Genomic DNA, 21263 nt, shown 5'->3' on the forward strand with positions numbered 1-21263 from the left:
CTGCACTCCGCTGGCATCAGAGACTCACCCAGGCACCCAGGAGACGACAGATTCAAGGACAGAAGACGTGTTTATACGCTGCAGTGTTGGAATCTGGGTTTCCTCTGTTGCTTGGCATTATAACACAGTCTTTTCAAAGGCAGGTCGGACCTTCTAATGACACTCAGCGGGTTCATCGTGTGACAATTTGCCGGCTTTATCGTCACGATTATGTCGTCACCCAGCAGCCCGGCGGCCACGCTGTAGAAGCAGCTCCAGTGCAACGTAGATGTATGTTTTCCTCTGCGACGCAACACTTTCTCACCGAGAAGAACGTGTCTGACAAAGACTAGGATTTATCCACACCGAAGAGGTGATTAGATCCCAAGTGATGATGAGTCATCCTGTCAAGGCTCTTGAATTATTTCTCTCGCTCGCTACAAATGACTCTGTAATCTTCTCAGATTCCGATAAGAATAAGTTGAGCCTGTGTAAGATTTTTTTTTATACGTCCGGGTCGTGTTTTTAGATGACGCAGCAGCACCAGGAAATCAGAAAGAACAGATGTGCTTTACCTAATCTTGCCACTCGCAATTATTTTCATGCAGAAAAAGCCCCGTATAGGTGATTACTTGCACTTTCCTCCCTTCCATTTAGCCCCTCCCCACACCAGATGCACTCAGCTATTAGGTCTGTTTGTGCTGTACCTGATTAGATTAGGCAACACTAAACAAATAAAATATCCCTGTGTCTGAGATATTGACTGAGTGACTGAGTGGATTCCTGGGGCCGAGGTCTCTGTGCTCTGTGTTCTCTCCAGGTACTCTGGCCTCCTCCCTGGTCCAAAGACATGCACACTGGCTGGAAGCTGAAAAATGTCCATAGATGTGAGTGTGGATGTGAGTGTGGATGACCCTGCGTTGCACTGAACTAGTGTCTTGTCCAGGTTTTGACCTGCCTTCACACCAAGACAGCTGGGATCCACTCCTGTGACCTTGAGAGAGTAAGGTCACAGTAAGCAATGACAGGAAAGAAACATTTTTTATTTCATTTTTATCCAGTGTCACAACTGTTCCTCATTTAACTTGAAGGAAAATGTACTTCTTCCTTTTTTTGGACAAGCAGCTTTGTTTGTGGAAATTTTATTTCTGATGGTTTCATTTGGTTGATTGCAAGTGACAAGTTCTTTTCACAACCTTCCGAGTATTTCAATAATGTGATGAAGACGATAATGAGCTCGGCCAACAGTGAAGTTATTTCACACCTGATTGTTGTCAGAGCGAGCCTAAAAAAACAATGTTGCAGAATAAAGTTTCTTTCAGAATCTCTCAGCTTTTGGTAGTAAGTCACGCATAATAATCACGATATCAAGTCAATACTCAGGCTCTGAAACAAATCAACTCCACAATCATCTCATGCTTAAAAGCCTGTTTTTGTTCAGTGAACACACACCTGAATCTTAATCACTTCTTCTTTTCGGGTTTGTCTAAAAAAGCAACAGTATATTTGCTGCCTCACCACCTGACACACCAGCTTCTTTATGGAATTAAACCCTCTGAACTTGATTTAGTTGTATATCTGTAAACAGATTTATACACAGTGGCATCAATACACAGTGCCGTCCATGTGACTCAACACTGCACCTCATCAAATTCATCATTTTATTAACATTGGGCCTGTTTTTCTGGCTTTGACCTTTTTTTCCCCTTACATTATATTGATTGAACCATGTAGCAACAATTGTGTTTGAGTTTTTTAATTGTTTTTAAAAGAGGTAGAATCTAAGTTTGGTTGCAGGCTGGTACATGTGACAAAATTATGGGTCGCGCTTCGGTTGAAGGCTTTAAGTTTTAAATTGCTCCCATATACAGAGAACCAAAATTGCAGTCCTCATTCATGCAGCCTACACATCTATACCAATCCAGGAGCACAGCTGCACTGAAAACGGTGACGTGCACATCCATTTTGCACAATTACCACCCACGGCAAGTCATTTCGTTTAGTCTGACGTGCTCAGTAAGAAGTGGGGAATAAAGGTGGAGATTTTATTTGGGGAAAAAACAAAACAAAATACTTTCAGCTGTAAAAGGATAATGGAGGCAAATGTGGAGATGTACCTTTAGCCTCCTCTGTGGCTGTCTACATTAACAAAAGAGAAAATCAAAGAAGTTATTAAAGAGCAGCTGCAAGGCCATCAGGCTCTGCATCAGGAAGGAGTTTGATGATAGTGACACAGACTACTTTGTCTCTTTGTTTATTTTGTGTTTTCTTTATTTCACAGTTGCATTGCTACTACACTGGTTAAAATGTTTTAACCAGTTTTTACTTACAGGACATATTTGGTTAAGCGTCCCCCCCCCCCCCGTGTTGTACAGAAACCATTATCATGTGTCCAATGAACAAACTGGAAAATCAAAACCTACTTAGTCATGTTGTTGAATCTGTGCACAAAAAGTTAACAGCTGTCAGGAAATATAGAAGGACCTACAGAACCTCCTGCCTTAAACAATGTGGACACAGAGCCTGCAAGTGTATGTTTACATCAATATGAGCCCTTGGGTAAAAAAGGGGACAGCGATGGGTCAACAATCATTTTTTACAGCAGTCAGGAAATGCAATATCGGCTGTTTTGATTCACTGTCTAAGGTCCTGTAAAATGAGAGCACAGTGCATTAAGGCTTGGATACGTGCGCTTGTGTTCCCTCACCGCCTTCCACCGATGAAGTCAAGATAAAATGATCCATCACACCAGAGACAGCCACCACGGGATGAGATGGGAGTGGGAACAGTGACATTTTTAAATCTCACAGAGAAATTTACTCCGCTGAGATGAATTGTAGCTGTTGGAAACCTACACTAAACAACACTGTGTTGTCTGTGGGCTGCAGAGGTGTAACCACTGGAATGATATTCATCCCAAACTCTGCTTTTAAGGTTTAGCGAATTCCCTGTAGTCATATGAGGAGCTACACTCCCTTATCTTATCTGTGGCTGAAGGTGAAGGGTTCAGGTGTCCCTCTCTCAAAACTCATCAAATACACAATCTAACAACCCAAAAATGCTCTTGTGCACAATTTTTGATCTGCACATTTACCGCACTATGAAATAATAATGGATATTTAAAGCTGCAAGCAGCGTTAGCGGGACTGACCCTTTGGGCCGCCGCTTGCCGATGACGTCCACCACCTGCTGATGCCCGCCGATGACCCCCGACACCTGCCGACACCCCCAACGCCTGGCGATGCAGCCCAACACCTGCTGATGACCCCCGACACCCGCCAATGACCCCCAAGACCTGCAGCTGATTCATGCATAGGGCAGCAACAAAAACAACACGTTTGTTGAGAGGAAGCTGACATCTTATGATGTCAGACTTTGTGGTGGATAGTAATTATGATTTCATTCTTTACTAATCAAGACCCAGAACTTTGTTTGTTTGAGTAGAAAGACAAGTAAGTAGTAACTACAGCCTGAGGTTGTCACTGTGTCACTCCCGCCCAGTGGTTTACTCTAGAAAGTAACTTCCGGTATTTGCTTTATGCGTTGTGGTGAACGCGCAGGTCACAACTTGTCCATATATAAGGCAATAGGCAAATTTGCCAAAATGTTGAACTTTCCCTTTAAGCAGCCGTGCTTCACTGTGCTTCTCACGGCCAAAGACAGTGTGCACTTGCTCCTAAAGGAAATGATCTACAGCAGATTAGATTGCTTCTCTGAGTCTCAGTCTCAATGAGACTAAACTTCATCCCTGCTAGCTCAGCATGTTTGCGAAGTAAAGTTTGTGATCTTTGTCATCATGACACCCTGAGCAAGAAAACAGTGTCTGAACGCTTCAGGCATAAATAACAATCAGCATTTTGTTACGCGTCTCCCTCTCTTCCTCGTCTATTTGCCTCTGATGAAACACTAATGCAAAAAGAAGCCTTTCATAATGAATTGCTGCTCACCGCGTTTTGTTCTTGTGCTGTGGAAACAAAGAGATACATTTCACATGCGGACAGATTTGCAGAGTGCCCTCTGGACTGTTCCATCATTAATACCTTCTTCAAGTATTTAATTTCAGCGCGTGCAAGTCTTTGAGAGGATTGTGCTTAGCTGCAGTTACAAAGCTAAAGCCATAATAATTACTTGACTAATTTGCAGCATTTGTGCTAACGCGATAAGACGGCCTCTTTCATGGGATTCCCAAGCCTCCATCAATAATAGTACTGCTTGGGGTAAAAGTGATTTAAAGCCCATTTCACACTCGGCTTCAATAAGAGTGATGACCGGGCCTTCTGTGATCCACGCAGCTGCTGCTACAACCACATCCCTGCCACAAAGTGCTCCCCGCGCCAAAAAGCAGAGGTGGAATCAAAGAAAAGAGGTCTGTCGTCTGCAGTTATCTTCACAATGGCTACAATGAAAGTGTCGAGTGTTTACGTCACAGTGCATTGCAATTGTATTCACGCGTCTTTCCGACCTCATGGAGGAGTGAGATTAATGGGAAATCAAGTCTAAAAGTTTCTTGGATCAATTAAAAAAATAAATCGATAAAAAAGCTCTCATTGGCATATTTTTGAGCTCACTCATTGACAGAGAAGGTCTGTTGTGCTGAGCTGATACGGTGACACTCTTCTGCTGATAGACAACCACAGATAACCAACCAACCAACTAACCAACAAATTAACCAACCATCCAACCAACCAACATTGTGACGGACGAGGGCAGGAATTTATCAGTAGCTGCATAACAGAAGAAGCGTCCTGTTAAACTAAACTGCTCATGGTGCAATCAGTCAACAACAAGCTGATGGGTCAGTGGCCTCATTACACGCTGATGGCGCTCTGATCGCTGATGATGGACGCTGAGATGCGCTGATGAAAGTCCCAGTGCCGCAGTACAAGCACCAATTACAGAGAGCGACGTGGCGCAGCTTCTCCCTCAGTGATGGGTTCCGGCCGCTCCACATGCCCTCTGTCCTCCCCTGTCGTGCAACCAGAGCGCAGGTTGATTAGCGCCTTACTGCAAAACACCGGGCCTGAATTGTGTCACCACCGCACGGTGTTTTGCGACTGACTGCACAGCTGTGTTGTCGTGCGTGCGAGATGCAACCCCTTCAGATCATCCATCCAGTTTATGCTGCCGAACACCTACTGAAGACGTCCCTTCCGTTTCCTCGTCAAGCAAAGTGGACAAACTCTAGACAAAGCTGAAGTCAGCGGGTCAAAATGTTTTTCTTTCAAATGGCACCAGAGGTTCTGACTCCAAAGTCCACGGCGACGGTGAGGCAGCCGATGCAATGAGCAAATATTGTTTCGCCGCCGCCGCCACCGCCGCCACCACCGGAGGGCCAGCAGCCATAGCAACGGAGGGAGCCACAGGAGGAAGGGATCGCAGGGCCTTTGGCACCGTGTCAGACGTTTGTTTGTTTACTCCGACTGCCAAGGAGGGAACAGAAGTTCTACAACTGCTGCTGCGAGCAGCAGGATGTTGCGAAACACTCGGCCTGGTGCTAATCAGGAGAGTTCGAATTCCACAAACATAGCATCCCAATAATTACACCACTACTTCATACAATCAGCACTTATGCGCAGCACAGCATTATAAAGTTTGTGTGATCTTCCACATCTGTTTTTTTGTCCTCATGATCAGAAATAACTTTCCGTGTATAGCAAACGCATTTGTGCAAGTTCTTGCTGGTCTAATGGAAATGAGCTAACCTTCCTGCTGCATATGAATTGAATATTGCCATAATCATTTTGGATTGATATGGATTCTTTAGCGCCACTGTCCACGGAAAAGAGTCATTGTAAAACACAATAAACTGAAAACTGGCAAATAACAGCAAATTGGAAAAAACACCTCTGCATTCTAAGCCTTGGCCCACAATACTGAATATGTGCAGCTGAACCAGCAGTCAGACAAGAAGAATAGACTTTTTGTTCATCCGTCGGTGAACTAGCAGCTGGATCTGCAGCAGACATCAAACTTGGGATGTTAACCAAATTACCTCACGAATGCATTGCTCCATTAGTGCTCGGGACGACCGTGCTGCCCATCAGCCCCATCAAGCAGATTCGATATGGCATCTCTCAGACCGCAATGTGTTGGAACCCACAGGGAACATTAGGACTTTTATCTTCTCTGGAGAGCAACAGTGAGACCCCCTGACATTAAACACAGATAAATAAAATGGTTATCGGCGCATGTGTCCGCTAAATGGTCCTGCGTACCTGTGAGGCAGAGATAAATGGAAAGATACAGAACAAATTCTGCCTCTGTGTAATTGGATTATGCTCACTCGGCTTCATTCAAATTTGCTTCCCTCCGGCAGCAGAGAAATTGAACATCTCTGAACACAGGTGTGTTTCTTTTGTGCGCCAGTGCTGGTCGACACCTAATAAAGAAACCTTCCCCCTTTTTTTAAAATCAGTTTCCCGTCTGACGGAAAAGCATCTTAGCTTTTTGATGCTTTGTGTTTCTTCAGACAATAGGATGAAAGCTCTAACGGCCCAGAGGTGGAAGGGGAGACCTGATTTTCCTGGACATGTCCAAATGTGTTAGAGGCTGAAAAGAGACAGAGGCGCCTCCTAATCTGATTACTTCCTGACAGGGACGAGCAGCGGATATGGGAAGTCATTGTGCAAGTGCAACAAAGCTGGAGTACTGAGAAGATGGCGTATGAAAGTGGACTCTGGGTCCTTCCCTGCTGGTTGGAGCTAAAGAAATGTTGAAAATAATCGAACACAGTCACTTTTAATGAGAAAAAATTAAAACTGCAGCTTTCTCCAATCCTCTTGGATTGAAAGTAACATTGCATAAATTTGAATAATCTTTAGCATTATCATTTATCTTAAAGTGTCTTTTTTTTTTTGTTAATACAATTTAAAAAAATATTCAAACAAAGACGTATTATGTTTGTCTGGCTGTCTGTTCTATGGATTTAGAAATGCAGTAAAAAGGGAAAATAAAACCACTGGACATCAAACTTTTTCCAACCAACAAAACTCAACACTGAGGGGTTGAAGGCAAACACTGATTTATTCTACAAAGCCGTTAAAAAAAAAACGTGTTCTTGGTGTTCTTGCTTCAGGATATACACAGTTATACATCTCTTTAAGTTGACTCAACGTCTGCCAATGTGTTGGTGTGACAGCTGGTTATCTCACAGGTCTGATAGTGGACCTCACAGTGGCCACCAGTGATGTCACTGAGAACAAAACAGATTTATTTTCGTTCTACAGTAATTTTTCAACAGTATATCTACCAATATATAAGTTATTATATTCTTTAATTTGTGAATTTCCATAAAAATGAAAAAGGCCAACAACAGTTTCCTTTTCCCCACCGGTGTTTTATTAACTTGTTTGGGGTTGTGTTTGTGTATTTCTGAAAGCAAAACCAATAAAAACAGACTTATTGCCATCATAAAGGCTTTAAATTGTTCATTTTATGCATCTTTTTGTTTCGCTGTACAATAGCTATATTTCTGAGATAATTGCACATTTCCCCCCACTTGTTATTGTGGTTTAAATCAAAGACTTGAAGTCAGGAATTTTAACCCAAGTGAGTTTAATTTGTGACATATCAGAACAGAAGGCTTGGTCAAAGGCTTCCCCATTGATCACTGATGCTGCATCTGCTTAACATGTGGCAACCAATCGTGTTGCCCAGTGAAGAGTTTACTACGCAACCTGACATTACACATAGTGGCCCTCCGATGTGAATTATGTAGGTGTTTCTTTGTGCAGTGAACGCAGCCACAGGTTCTGAGCAGGCACAGCGGCTCACTGTTAACATAGAAAATTGCAGCTCTCTTGTGAGAGTTATTAGTATTAGCATTTGATTGGAGCTCTAGTTCTGACAAATGAATGGCTGCAGCTACGGTCTCTCATACGGCCAGGGCATGTGTTTGGGTGAAGCACCCGTAGCGGTCAGCTGACTTATAGGAAAAGCTGCAGGACGTAAAAATCAAAGACAACTAAAATCCAATCAGTTTATCAGTTGGTTTTAAATCGAATACCAGTGGATCTTTCACTGACAACATTAAACATTAAACACAACATTCCTAAACCTTTGATGAGTTTGTCTGATGTTTACGCTCCTTCATTCTATCCTTGTCATTGCTGTTATTGGTTTTAATGCTTTTTATTGTCTAGCCCTCTGATCTTTGTTGCTTCTTGACTGTTTTACACCCCACCGACAGTGTGCCTTTTTAATGGGCCCCAGAGGATACTATTAATCATCTATACACACTTTATGTATGGGAGGGGGACCCAGCGCATTTTTATTCCAAGGGCACAAAAACTCTTGTTTGTTTGTGACATTTACACAGTCTCCCATGTTTCTATGTTTTAACGCCTTTATGTTGCTGAAACTTGATTTCAGTTTGGGACTTTTGACAGAAAAAAATCTTTGGGAATATCGTATGTGCTCTACAGTACTACCCAGAAAATTAGAATATCCTGAAAAGGTTGTAGTATTTCTGCAATTCAACTTAAAAGGTGAATTTGACATATTATATAAACAAATAATATGCAAATCAATATATTTCAAGTTTTTATTTCTTTAGATTTTGCTGATCAGGTATTGCAGCTTAAAAAAAAACTCAGAAAATTAGAATATTACATAAAGTCAAATCTTTATGAAAATCTTTATCAGCAACAAGGAACTGCTTGAGATGTCAATTTGCGTGTAATGGCTCAATAAAATTTGTTGGTTTCATCTTTTATGTTAAATTGCCAAAATAAAACAACTTTTACTTGATATTCTAATTTTTCGGGTAGTACCTATATATGCTAAAATCGATAGTGTCATTTCTTTTACATTGTACTTATTTCTTCACATTTTCCATTGAGTGTCCTTGTCAATATTACCCTCAGCACCAAACACCTTTTATTTTCACGATGCTACTCTTTCCACGTGCTTCAGAAGAATCTTTTTCAAAGTGACGAGATGGAGATCATTTTTTCTATATAAATCTGGAGGCCTTGACCCTGTCCTTACTGCCAATACTCCAATATTTTTATGAGATCCTCCCTGGGAGCCATGCAGACAGGGCCAATAAGGAGAGCGTCCTTCAGAGGAGCGAGGCTGCGCGCTGCGCACCAGCGATCATCGCGCAGTGATACACTGGCTCCGTGCCCGAGGGCTGTGTTTATGCCATTTATTCACATGACACTGTTTTTTTTTCTCCCTGGCCCTTGTTTTGTTTTTCTTCCCATTTCCTTTTTTATTTTGCCGCTTTGTTTCAAAGAAAATTTGTTTTGCGTGATTGAAGAGGGGAAACCAGGCCAGTCGATACCGCCTTGGGTAAGAGCAAGAATCCTGTCACAGCCGCCGTGTCGTTCTCCCGTAATGAGCAAACGTGTCGCAATGAAAGTGTCTGGTGTTGGCCATGTGCCACAGCCCTAGGAGGCAATCGAATAAAAGACAATTTTCGGATATGTATGTAGCTTTGGAACTGTGGGAGGGCATGAATAGATTTGTTTTTATCCAAAATCAGATTTTTTTCTCTTTTCTTTTTTTATTTTATTTTTTTTTTACAGTGTACACAACGCACATCTTGTGTGGCACAAGAGACAGCGATTCACGGGTCATTATCCAAGATTATTTCTCTTCTCAGGGCACCAATCCCATTCAACTGTAGCTATTGATCATTTTTAAAAACAACCCAGATTGATTTAAGTGTTGAAGACACATATGCCAACGCCATAATTAAAAACAATACAAACATTAAAACAGAAAGCAGAAACCTCTCAACTGGGGTCGAAACCCAAGACGTAGCAGTGAGTTTCTGGCAGGCTGGAGGAAAAACTAATTACGCAGTTTGGGAGGGATGTGAGTCAGAGGAGGAAGGACTCCGAAGGCAACACACAGTGTTCAACAACAACAAAATAACCTTTATGAGGTGTAAAAAGGGCATAACACGGTTGGTTGGAAGCCCTGCTGCTGTTCCAGGCTGCAGTGTGTGACAGAGACAGTGGGTGGCGCTAGCGAGGGCCATTTATAGCCTGACTGTCAGCAGGTGACAAGAATCCAGGTGTGATGGAGGGAGGAGTTTCCAAATGACCTTGAAAGAACATCAGTGAGCGCGCTGACATGCTGAATGCCCGAACCGTTGGAAGAAACATCAACTCTTGGTGAATTTTCTCTTTGCGCAGGAAAAGTAAGATAATTATGGCTAGTGTGGCCCATTGGGGATCTAAAACTAAAATGACTTACAGCCAGAGAACAATGGCTGATTTACTTTCGGTGATCAAACAGGTGGAGCAGACAGGTTTGGTGTGATTGGTCGTCCTGAACACCCGGCACCAATGACAATGGTATCAGATGCAGCAAGAAGAAGAGCACTGGTTGACAAACCTAGTGAGCTGTCAAATGTGTAACTGGCACATTTTTGTCCAAACGAAAGGGACTTTGGGGCCAGCGAAAGCACCAAGGAGGCATTAGCAGTAAGAAAGTTGTTGAAGGACGTCCAATAGTAATCAGCTATGCCAAAGTTGGAGATCAAAATAACTTTTCTCTTGCATTTCAAACAACAACAACAACAACAACAACAACACCTCTAGGGCTAATTCGAGACATCTGAAACGTTGGACGGCTGTTTTGTTTTTCTGCTCTTTAGTCTGAACTACTTAGAAAAACATCATGCAGGTTTGGGCTTTGCATATAAATGAAATGCCCTAATCCTTCCACAAATGCAAAGATTTGGATCTCCTAAACACTTTAAATGAATTCTGGCATTAATGAAAAGCAACAGTAACTACAGCATGGTATACAGTTTGAATTTAGTATTCTCAAAATGCAAAGTTTTGTACCAACACTCTGTTGGCAGTCAAAATTCTGATAAATGTACCACTGTTGACATCATGATCTACATGTATATATACAAACAAGGTCTCTAACGGTCGAACCAGAGCAATGTCCTAAAATTCATTTCTGTACCTTCTCATTGACTATTCTAAAAATGCCCTTAAATAATCCAGTGATTTACTTTTTAATCTTTTGCTGGAATCTGCATCTTGAAATCAAAGTGTCTCTTTAACCCATTAGAGGATAAGATGGAAAATCAAATTCCCCCGCACTCCCAAATGGATCATAGCTGCTGTGCTGTTAGCACATGGTGAAAAGGCCAACGAGGGATTAATTGCTCATTTTAATCTCTGAGAGTGCAACTTGGAATGGCAGCGCGCTGCATGTTTTTCAACATCGCTCTCAATATATCACTCCACAACAAACAGCACTCTGCCAAACTGATAAATAAAATACAGAATACACCAAGAATACAAAATTAAATTAAAGCTGCAAGCAGTCTTGTAGGGACTGAGCCCACGCGGCCGCCCCCACCGACACCTGCCGACGTAACTCTAATTTTTGAATTTCGACAAACAGGAAGTGAATTGTTTCCACTTGTTTGAACACTTGTCAAAAAGTGCAACGTATGCAATTTACAGTGAGATACAAGAAAAGCAAGGAGGAAAAATATCAATGACAGTTAAAAACAAACAAATAATATATGTTACATATTACTTAGAACTACTACTGGATCAGAGCTACAGCAAAACTAATTTCCAAACACCTCTTTTAATGCATGTTTCCATTTACATGGAAAAAAGAGAGGGAAACCGGCTGTTTCCTGAATTTGGATTTGTCTTTTTAAACGGAGAAGCCAATGACCAGATGTTACACGCATCTCTGTCCTCTGACTCATGCAAACACAGAATGAAGTCGAACGCTGCGAGGCATTCACGTCCCACCTCTTTTTCATTATACGTGCCAATGGAACGGAAAGCGGGAAGCTGAGTCTGACTGTGGGCACATCGGGCGTAAAGGGCAGGAAAACTATTTGCATTAATAAAGTAAGACATTTCCCGACGGAAAGCAGTCCCGAAGAAGATCAAACCGAGTCAGATCTCAAGTAACCCTAAAGCTGGAGATTCCACTCCCTTAAATGAAATTGCCATTGTCAGAGAGAGGCAGCGGCAGAGAGCAAATCGTTTCTCCTCAGGAAAATGGAAACAGGAGTCCAGTCGACCTTCACAGAACTGCGAAAAAATAAGGTTGAGTTCAATGCCTTTAGCCAGCGAAAGAATCTGGACAGAAAACTTAACACAAAAGTGCGCCAGTGTTTGTGTCCTTTGCTCACCCGAGGCTCCTCCCTGCTTCCTCCCCCTTTAACCATTTCCTTTTCACGCACAAGACATCTCAACCGTCACACTCACATAATCTAAGCACATAAAGTGACACCGCAGCCAGGAAAACACGTCGAGGTCTGTCATGCTCTCATTTGTGGTTGTTTGTGTCTTCCTACAGTTGGAGTATTTGTAACATGCATGGCTTTCCGCAGTGACCCACGTCCCTGTGCAGCTGCTATGATTATGTGATGTGAAACACTACAACAGAGACTCACATCTCTCTGGCATGTTTAACTGCATCAGCAGTACACAAAGAACAACCTCGTCTTTGAGCACAGGGAAGTGATCTTTACTCGCAATTAGAGGACATTATGCACACCAGGCCTCTGGTCAGGGAGGAAAAAATTACAGCCAGTGGAGAAAGAATGCTGGTCATTATGAGACTATGGATTTCACAATCCATTGCATTATCTCTGCACGGGGTCCCTGTGGCTCATATTTTTCTGTATGTTTCACAAGTATTGTTATTACCCTTCTGACTGCCTGATCATCCGTCGTGATAAAGATCCCCTCCAGGCGACAAGCTCGCTCTCTCTTCCGTACTTTTGAATTGCGTCGGTGTATTTTTCCTTCCCCACTCCTGTCAATGTGGTCGGAGGTACAAGGTGGCAAGATAGCAAGATAGCAGAGAAACCACAGAAGAAGCACAAGAAAAATGTATGGCAAAGTTGTCAACAGTGGCCAGTACTAAAAAAAATTAGCATAGCATTAGAACCGTACTGCAATTTCACATTGCCACTTCCGGCCAAATGTGACATGGTTTTTGTTGATGGTGGGAGAAAACTGAATTGCCCAGGGTGAAGAACCGAGACAGGACAAACTCTACACAGAAAGATCCTGGGTGGTCGGCCGGCTGGGGAACCTGAGCATTAGCGCTGCAGCTGTGAGACAGCAGTGCTCACCACTGCACCACTAATGACGTAGGACATTTCCCCCTCACTCAACGGGTGGTAGGGCTTGCAGGAGTCCATGCCAGCTGTCTGGGCGAAGATGGTTTACACCCTGGACACGTCGGCAGTTTATCGCAGGGCTAGGAAGACCAAGAACCGTTGACACTCACATTCACTCCTACAGACCTATTTAGGGTTAACTTGCCTCACGGGCATTTCTTTGGGCTGTGGTTAGAAGCTGGAGTACCAGGAGAGAATCCACACAGACCCTGGGACAACATGTAAACCCCACACAATAAGATCGAACCCGTGACCTTCTTGCTGTCCAGTGACAGTGCTAACCACTGCACCATAGAACATTTTGAAAACAAAGCACAGAAGGCTTTTGTCTGTGATCGACTTGAATGTGAACAACAAAAGGTACATCCAATCATCTTAGAGAAGTTTTTCTCAAGCTTCCCAAATATTTTTAAGGGCTCCTCCCCAGATGGACACTTGGGAAAAACTCAAAAGATTCAGAAAATGTTCCTTTTGGTGTAGCAGGTCAGCAATCTGGAGAACTAGAAGCCTCCCCAAGGTTCCGTTGACGTCAACACACGCGCAGATCTATTTCTACGGTACGGCCTGAATGACACATCTGCAGTGATTATAGAAAGCCTGTAGTCGCCTGGTTGCCACCTTTGTCCTTTTCTCCACACATCCTGTTAATTAAAGATTTAGAAAGTGAAAGCCTACTTTTCTTAGAGGACACGGCGAGCATGTTTAGTTACCGTGGAAACCACTGCAGAGCAGGCTGCACTTCTTTTAATGGGCTAGATGTGCTTTCATGCACGGGTCAGAAATAGTTCCGTCTCTGACGTCAAAAGGCGTGAAGCACGCTTACGTAGCGTACCTTGCGTTACAAGTGAAGTATCTGTTGTCTGTGCGTTGACGAACTCAGCAACCTGTTGAGCTGCAGCCGTTGTCAGGCCCTAGATTTTGAGACACTAAAAGTCCCATGGAAGATTTTTAGTACAGCAAGAAGAACTCAATTGGGAGACGTGAAAGAATTGCCAAGGATAGATAAATAGATAGATAGATATGTAGAAAAAAGTCTGTATACCTGAACAGAACAAATGCTGAACTTTTTTACAAGGTGACCTGCTTCAGAAATGCAATGAGGATCCGACTGAGCTCCCCTGAGTGTTGTCGGGTGAGGAATGACAGTGTTCGCCTGTCTTCAGGGTTGGACTCTGACTACATGTTAATCAGTAGTTTTTTGCTATTCCGGTGCTGTCGTGGTTAACGCCTCTCTGTTGTTGTGGAAGGGTTAGACAAAGGCTCTAGTGTTTGAGAAAGGGTGGCTTCAATCATTATCAACATTGTGCAGTCCTTTTTACTTTGCTTCACTCTTTCCTGTCAAATCACAGTTTTTTGCAGAAGTAGTTCTGTTTTCAAATTGTCAATTTACTTCCAGGCAGCAAAACACAGACCTATTGTATTTGGTTTTCCAACTTCGGAGATGAACATTAGCAGCCCATGAACTAAGGTCAGTCTTTCATAACAAATATTACATTTAACAGAAGCCAGAACAGAACTGTGTCTTTTCCACCAAACTTGAAAATGGCATTTTAAAACAAAAAGAACAAAACACCCAACAACAGAAAAGAAAATTACAAGGCAGTGCAGCAAAATGCGGCCAAGTGTTTTCCTGAGTTCACTTGTGAACTCCAGTCTGGTCTTGAATGAAACTAAGTAAGCGTTCATCCATGCAGCGAGCAAGCAAGTGTTCCTTAAAGGAGCTGATGGGATCTTATCTCCACAACTTCCTGACTGCAGCTCAGATAGCTGCACTGCTGGCACTGCCCTCAGATAACAACAGCTTTACAGCACAGCAAAGGGAATAAGAGCAGTGAGAGTGTTCTGCAGTTCTGGCTCCATGCCTGTTAGCATTAGTTTTGGTGGAGAGTGATGTAGAGGAAGATGAGGAGCAGATAGATGAGAAAAGAGATGAAAATAAAGTCGGGAGGAACAGCAGGGGCTCTATTTGGGGTTCATTTTGGGCTAATGATGTCATGCTGCAGCGCAGCAATCCAGGTTTGTGTTGAAATGATATAAAGCACTTTAAAGTCAACACAGGAATCCCTTGGCATGAAATCTTCACACCAATGATCTGTACAGAACATAAGTACTGCAAGGTCAGGTCAGAGGTCAAGTGCACCTGCCAAGGAGGCAGGCACACTGTGCCGTCACAAATATGCTGCAGCGCAGAGCATGGATTTGCTGCTGGTTTATGATTTCACTCTTCACATTGGTTTTTAAACTGTTAAATATTTTGCTACACGATTAGTTGCTCTTTTATCCTGAAACATGCAAAGCCCAAAGAGAATGGAGGGTTCAGTACATCACTGCCTCAGTGCCTGTTCCGTTCATATTAATCATATTGCCAACTAATTTTTTTGACAGCATGATTGGTTCCCTGGAGAAAAACAAGAGGCCCATTAACTGTAATGAGGCCACTGTTAATCCATAATGAAACCTCCTTCATCAGCAGAATGTTGGCCCCTCCTTCCCTCACTGACCAGCAGTCCCACTTTGCACCGACCTTCATCCAGTAGGAGCGCAAGAACTGGACCCCCCCCCCCGACACACACACACACACACACACACAGACACACATACACACACACACGTCTGAGCACGTCTCAGCATCAACAAAGCCGACAGTGATTGGCAGGCAGGTCCAATTACATCCACGACGGGATGACACAGACGCAGACCATCAAATGGCCATCTGCGCGCGCCGCTGTCTAACGGCGGCAAATGATCGATGAGTTATTGAGGGCTGATGAGGAAGTGCAGCTGTGCCTGTTTAGGGCCGCTGGGCTCCGGACGGAGCCCATTAATGATGCACCCTGAGAAACTGACGTCGTGTTGTGTTGGAGGGACGGATACTCCAGTTTTTTTTTCACATGTTATTACACGTGAACATGTCTGAATTAAAGCTCCAAAATAAGTCTTCTCAAATTATGAAGACTAAATAAAGATATTGACAAAGAATGAAATAGAGTTTTGGGGAAGCGGGGGGAGGGCAAGTGCCTGTCATGTTGTGCCGCTTTCATAAATGCAACAGTTCCCTGGTTTATCTTTAGTGACGAGAATTGCTTCAGTCTAAATAAAACAATTTTTGTGTCCCACAGCACCGCAAGGAAGTGGAGCAAGACTGTGGTGTATTGTGATATCAAAGTCCCACTGATTGTCACATCCCGCAGGATGCAAAATTTGCCCTGGGGAATCATTGCAACGACTGCTAAAAGTTTTACTTGTGCTGTGTGTTGCAAACCAACTTAACTGTTGGCAGCTTTGAACCCAATGGATAAAAGAAAAGAAAAGTCTGTTATGACTAACTTAAAGTTAGGGGTCGTGTCGTTGTGACATTTACCTCCAGACACGAGAACAAACCCTGACTTGGTGTCGGCGCAGTCAGAGGGATGAAGAGGAGGCATTGATAACCCTCTCCAAGACTGAAAATGGCAGACAAGATCTCATTCGCAGATGTTCACAGGCTGCGGTGGAGAGGGCAGAATCCCTCGACCTGATCGGCCGGACAGTGAGCCGTGAGCGTGACTCAGAGGTCTGCCGGAGCTGCTGGAACAGACACTGTCCAGGTGATCACACTCACAGGGACTCAAACCTGTGACTCTCTCTCTTCTCACACCCACTGATTATTTCGGAGAATTTGTGATCTGCTTTCAAGGTTTGGATTAAAGATCTCATGTTACGTCCACCATCATAACGGAGCAGCCTCACACAATCTATCATCCAAAAACTTCAATGATAAAGCGAAGAAGACTGTGGCCCTCTGGTTTGGAGCCTCCTGCCAGTGTTCCAAGAACACCGATGCCTGGTTTGACATTCCGCATGTTTGGAAGTGGACAGAAAGAAGGTGGTCTCAGCGGTATGAGTCAACACCTGCCAAAGGTGTTGTCACTAACCTGGGCATTATACATTATATGCATATCCAGCTTTTCTCACTTACTCCTCGCAACTAAGAAACTCAGCTGTGGCTGTGAAACGATGTGTCCCCACACGAGAGCATATCAAAATATTTCCACAGCAGGATCAGATTCGTCCCTTTGAACCTCACCAGATGCACAATCAACACAGAGTGTTGATCAAAGTTCTCACTAATAACTGATTAAAAAACAATGTGTTTTGCGGTGTGGAACATAAAGAAGTATACTGCAGTAAGACCAAAAAGATTCCTTCACCCCGTTTAGTTGCAAAAGTATGTCAAGGTTGAGGAGTGTCCACGCCGCACACTACACACTTTCCACTTTTATGTTCACACCTGAACACCACTGTTGCGCCCACACTGGCCCAATAAATCACACTCATGCTGAGAATTTGTTTGAGCCTTAAAAATCCCGTTGTCATGGAGTCAGTTCCCAAAATAGATTAGAATAAAATAGAAATTAACTTCCATTGTTATGCAGCCAAACAACAGCATATTTATCAGTTGCACCTCATATTGTGATGTCATTGATGGGAAAATTATTAAAATTGGAAGAGTTTCATTTAAACAATAATTCCAAATTAAAAATGTGGCAAAACGAAACATTGTTAATATTTGTTTTTAACACCGGACTAAACAAAATTGATGCTGTAATCTACCAGATGAATTTCTAGTCTTGATTTTTGTCTGCCCCGTTTTTCCCCTCCCATGGTTCATGTTCTGATGCTGATTAATGTTAGATTAAGGAAACAGGAGTCTTCAAACAGCTGCAATAACAGCTCTGTGTGCTTCCCAGTGCCACTATAAAAAGGCACATTTAGCCATTCTAAGTGTCTGCCAGCTATATGGAAATAAACAGAATCAATACGTTGTTTTCAGGCCACATCTGGGTGTTTTATCGATAAGTTAACTTGGTAAATCAGCGCAATCAAAGCAGGCTTTAAAAGTCGTGGGTAGGTTCGCCTAACGCAACACCGTTTTATTTGGCTTTCCGCTTTTATTGCTGTTTTATTGCAAATTTTCCACAGCAGCGGACTGTTGGCTTATTTTCTCTATGACAGGATCAGCCAGTAAAACAAATAAACCTGCTGCCATTAATCTAATGAGCGTAGAGATGTAGATTCAGGAGCAATAACCATCTCCCCCCTGTGTTTCACAAAAGTGAACATGAGGCTGTTGCACAGCCACCATTCAAGATCAACTTTAAACAAGGTTCACTTGTAGGATCTGTCTATCAATACAATCACAGTTTTTCACTTTAAACAATATTTGCCTAAATATTAACATTCACTCCCAATTCTTGTTTGGCACAGAACAGCTGCAGGGGGGCCTTCACATGTCACATACAGGACACACATGGAGTGAAATAACAACGATAGCGCAATGTCATCTTTGAAAACTTTGACTTCTTTTTCATTGAGGGATGGAAACTGTTGGAATCTTTGACTGTTTTCTATGTCTTGAATATACAATCTATTTCCCCAGCATGCAGTGTCCAGTGGCTTTCATCAGTAGTGGAATAAAATCCTGAGACAAACCAACGTGTCCTTCATCAGGTCTGGGGTTGTGATGATGATCAGTCTGTCTTCGTGTTTGTTGATTCTGTCTCGAGATTAAAGCTTTTGATTCCAAAACAATCACTTTGTTACATCTGATTGTCAATTTAATTGATTCCATTCTTCCAAGCTGCTCTGTTGTTCCATTTTCTGAAGTTACAAGAGTAACAAGTCTATAATTAGGAGATGGCTTATAGATTATTTGCTGCCTCCCTTTTACTGTTCAGTTCAGCATTTCCCAGCAAAAACAAACAAACAAAAACAACACGTGGCTTTCACAACAAAACTGCTTGTGCAGACGTTACACAATGGTGCATCAAAAGCGAGCCGCTCGCTGCAACATTGGTGGGCATGCCCTGAAGAAAACACTGTCCTGTTTGCAGAGACGGCCCCTTCTGTGTCCTTCTGCGAGCCATCGAACGCACAAAACAGACGCACAGGCACACGAGGGGCACGACGCGAGGCGGCGATCTTCCGCGCGAGCGGAGACGGTTACGCAACGGTCTGGGCGCAGCAGGTGCGACACGCTGACGGCGGCGCGCTGTGAGGAGCGAGGAGGGAAAGGCGCACAGCCAGGGCTATTTTTAAAGCCGCCATCCATGTCATCGGCAAGGTCGGCCCGGACGCAGCATCATTCTATGCACGGGCTGAGATGGAGGGCTGGGGGGAAAAAAAATCCAAAACCTCCTCAGTCGACGGCCGCGAACAATGAATATTTGAGAAGTGGCGCTGTGATAAAAGGGATGGACTGTCAGCGATGAAACACTTGGCTTGTAAAAGAAGAAGTGCAGGTTTTTATACACTGCGGTGCCGTTTCATTCCCACTGCATCGTGTCTCCACAGGAGGACCGTTGGTTGTGTTCAGACTATCAAACGCCTCTCCTTAAGCACTCCTGAGTGTCACACCTGGCCTCATAGGTTCGGAGTGGATGATTGAGGCCGTCAACGCGGCAACGTAGCGTCCGACAGCACCAGTTACACAGCGGGGGCATCGACGTTACGTCCCAGCTTGAGTGAAAATATGGCTCAGTAAAAGCTTAACATACAGCCCATGAATACGTTGATAAAAGTCAAGGTTCTAATCTAAATCTAATCTCGGTTATGTCACGTGACCGCGAGCAAGCAGCTGTGTCTGAAGGGGCCCTCGACTTTACACCCATCACCAGTTTCCATGAGCTGCCCGAGTTGTGAATGAGTGTTTGGGGAAATAAGGCGCAGAAGAAAAAAAAACCGAGGGAAAGAGGATTTAGTGGTTGCTGTGATTTGCTGGAGTGAGGCAAACTAAATGTTCGGGCCGTTTGGTTTTAATGACTGACACGACTAAACAGAGCTCGAGGTAAGATTGAAAGCCTGCGCTGCGTGAGGACCTGAAGGCGACGTAATGAGACGCTTGTTTTTCAGATGGCTGTTCTGCATCCTGCAAGACTGGCAAAGCAAAAGAGGACAGGTTCCATTCTCAGCAATCAATCATTGACTGATACGGATCTGTCTCCCTTCTGTATTGCGGAGTGGGTGAGTTTCAACGTTTAGCATCGGCTTCTGTCTCAGAGCTAACGGTGGTAACGGCAGAGAGGAAACGGCTTCTCTCACGCTCATCAGTAATCTCTGCAAACCCTCCCCGCTCTGGCCCAGGCTAATCTCAGCCATTGCATTTGGTTGGGTTTTTTTTTTCTTTTTTTCAGGCTCCTGAGCCCAGACCAGTTGGCATCGCTTAGCATTTAGTTCAGCAACAAGTGAAGCCATCTGCTCATCAGGAAAACTCCATAAATCACCGAAAAGTTGAGGCAGAGCAGCTGGAGGACATTAGAGGCAAACACTGAAAAGGGTTTTTCTCTTTCAAATATCAATGATCCTCTCTGACCGAAACTCAGTGTAACAGGGTTTTTTTATTTGTTTTTTTTTTGCAGAATTTTTTTTGTTTGGACCTAGCAGAAAAAAAAAACTCCATTCTCCTCGAACCCTTTTGGCAGCTCCTGACTCAGTGTCAAGGAGGAGCTTGTCAAGTTTGGAGGAAAGTTTTGCTGGTTTGTAAACTGATGACACAACAGACACACACACACACTCGCACAAAAACGCGCACGCACGCATGCGCGCGCGCACACACACACACACACACACACACACACACACACACACACACACAATCCATCACTCTGTTTTTTCTAAATTGTAAATAATGTGAATATAAAAATCTGCACTTGTTTATAAGGATTGATGATGATTTTTTCTTCCAGATGAAGAAGAGTGCAGATGAGCAAAACTTGACAGTGCACAATATTTAAAAACATGAAAACAAAAATGAGAGTTGATGTAACTCACTGCAAATTTCCCTCCAGTCTGTTTTGTGACGCTGTCCCCTGTTCAGTGTGTCAGTTTCTCCTCTGCCTGCTGTACGAGGTGATTTTACATTTTTTCTCCCCAAGCGATGACTAAAAAAAACGAAAAACAAAACAACAGCATCTTTGACTCGCTTCTCAAGCTTTTCCTGCACTCTGTCAATTTTGAGTACTGAATAAACATAACCGAGGCTGAGTTGATAACATTTTAACATTAGCACAAGAACTCCATGAAACATGTTTAAAACATATTTAACCTTCAGTTTACAGCCTCCCACAAAAGTGCTGTTTCGGCCTCCAGCTTTTTCCACATGTTAGGAAATGAAAAA

The sequence above is a fragment of the Nelusetta ayraudi genome, unplaced genomic scaffold (assembly GCF_046127955.1).
Source record: "Nelusetta ayraudi isolate G7.1 ecotype Tasmania unplaced genomic scaffold, CSIRO-AGI_Nayr_v1 ptg000004l, whole genome shotgun sequence".
In the NCBI taxonomy this organism is placed as follows: Eukaryota; Metazoa; Chordata; class Actinopteri; order Tetraodontiformes; family Monacanthidae; genus Nelusetta; species Nelusetta ayraudi.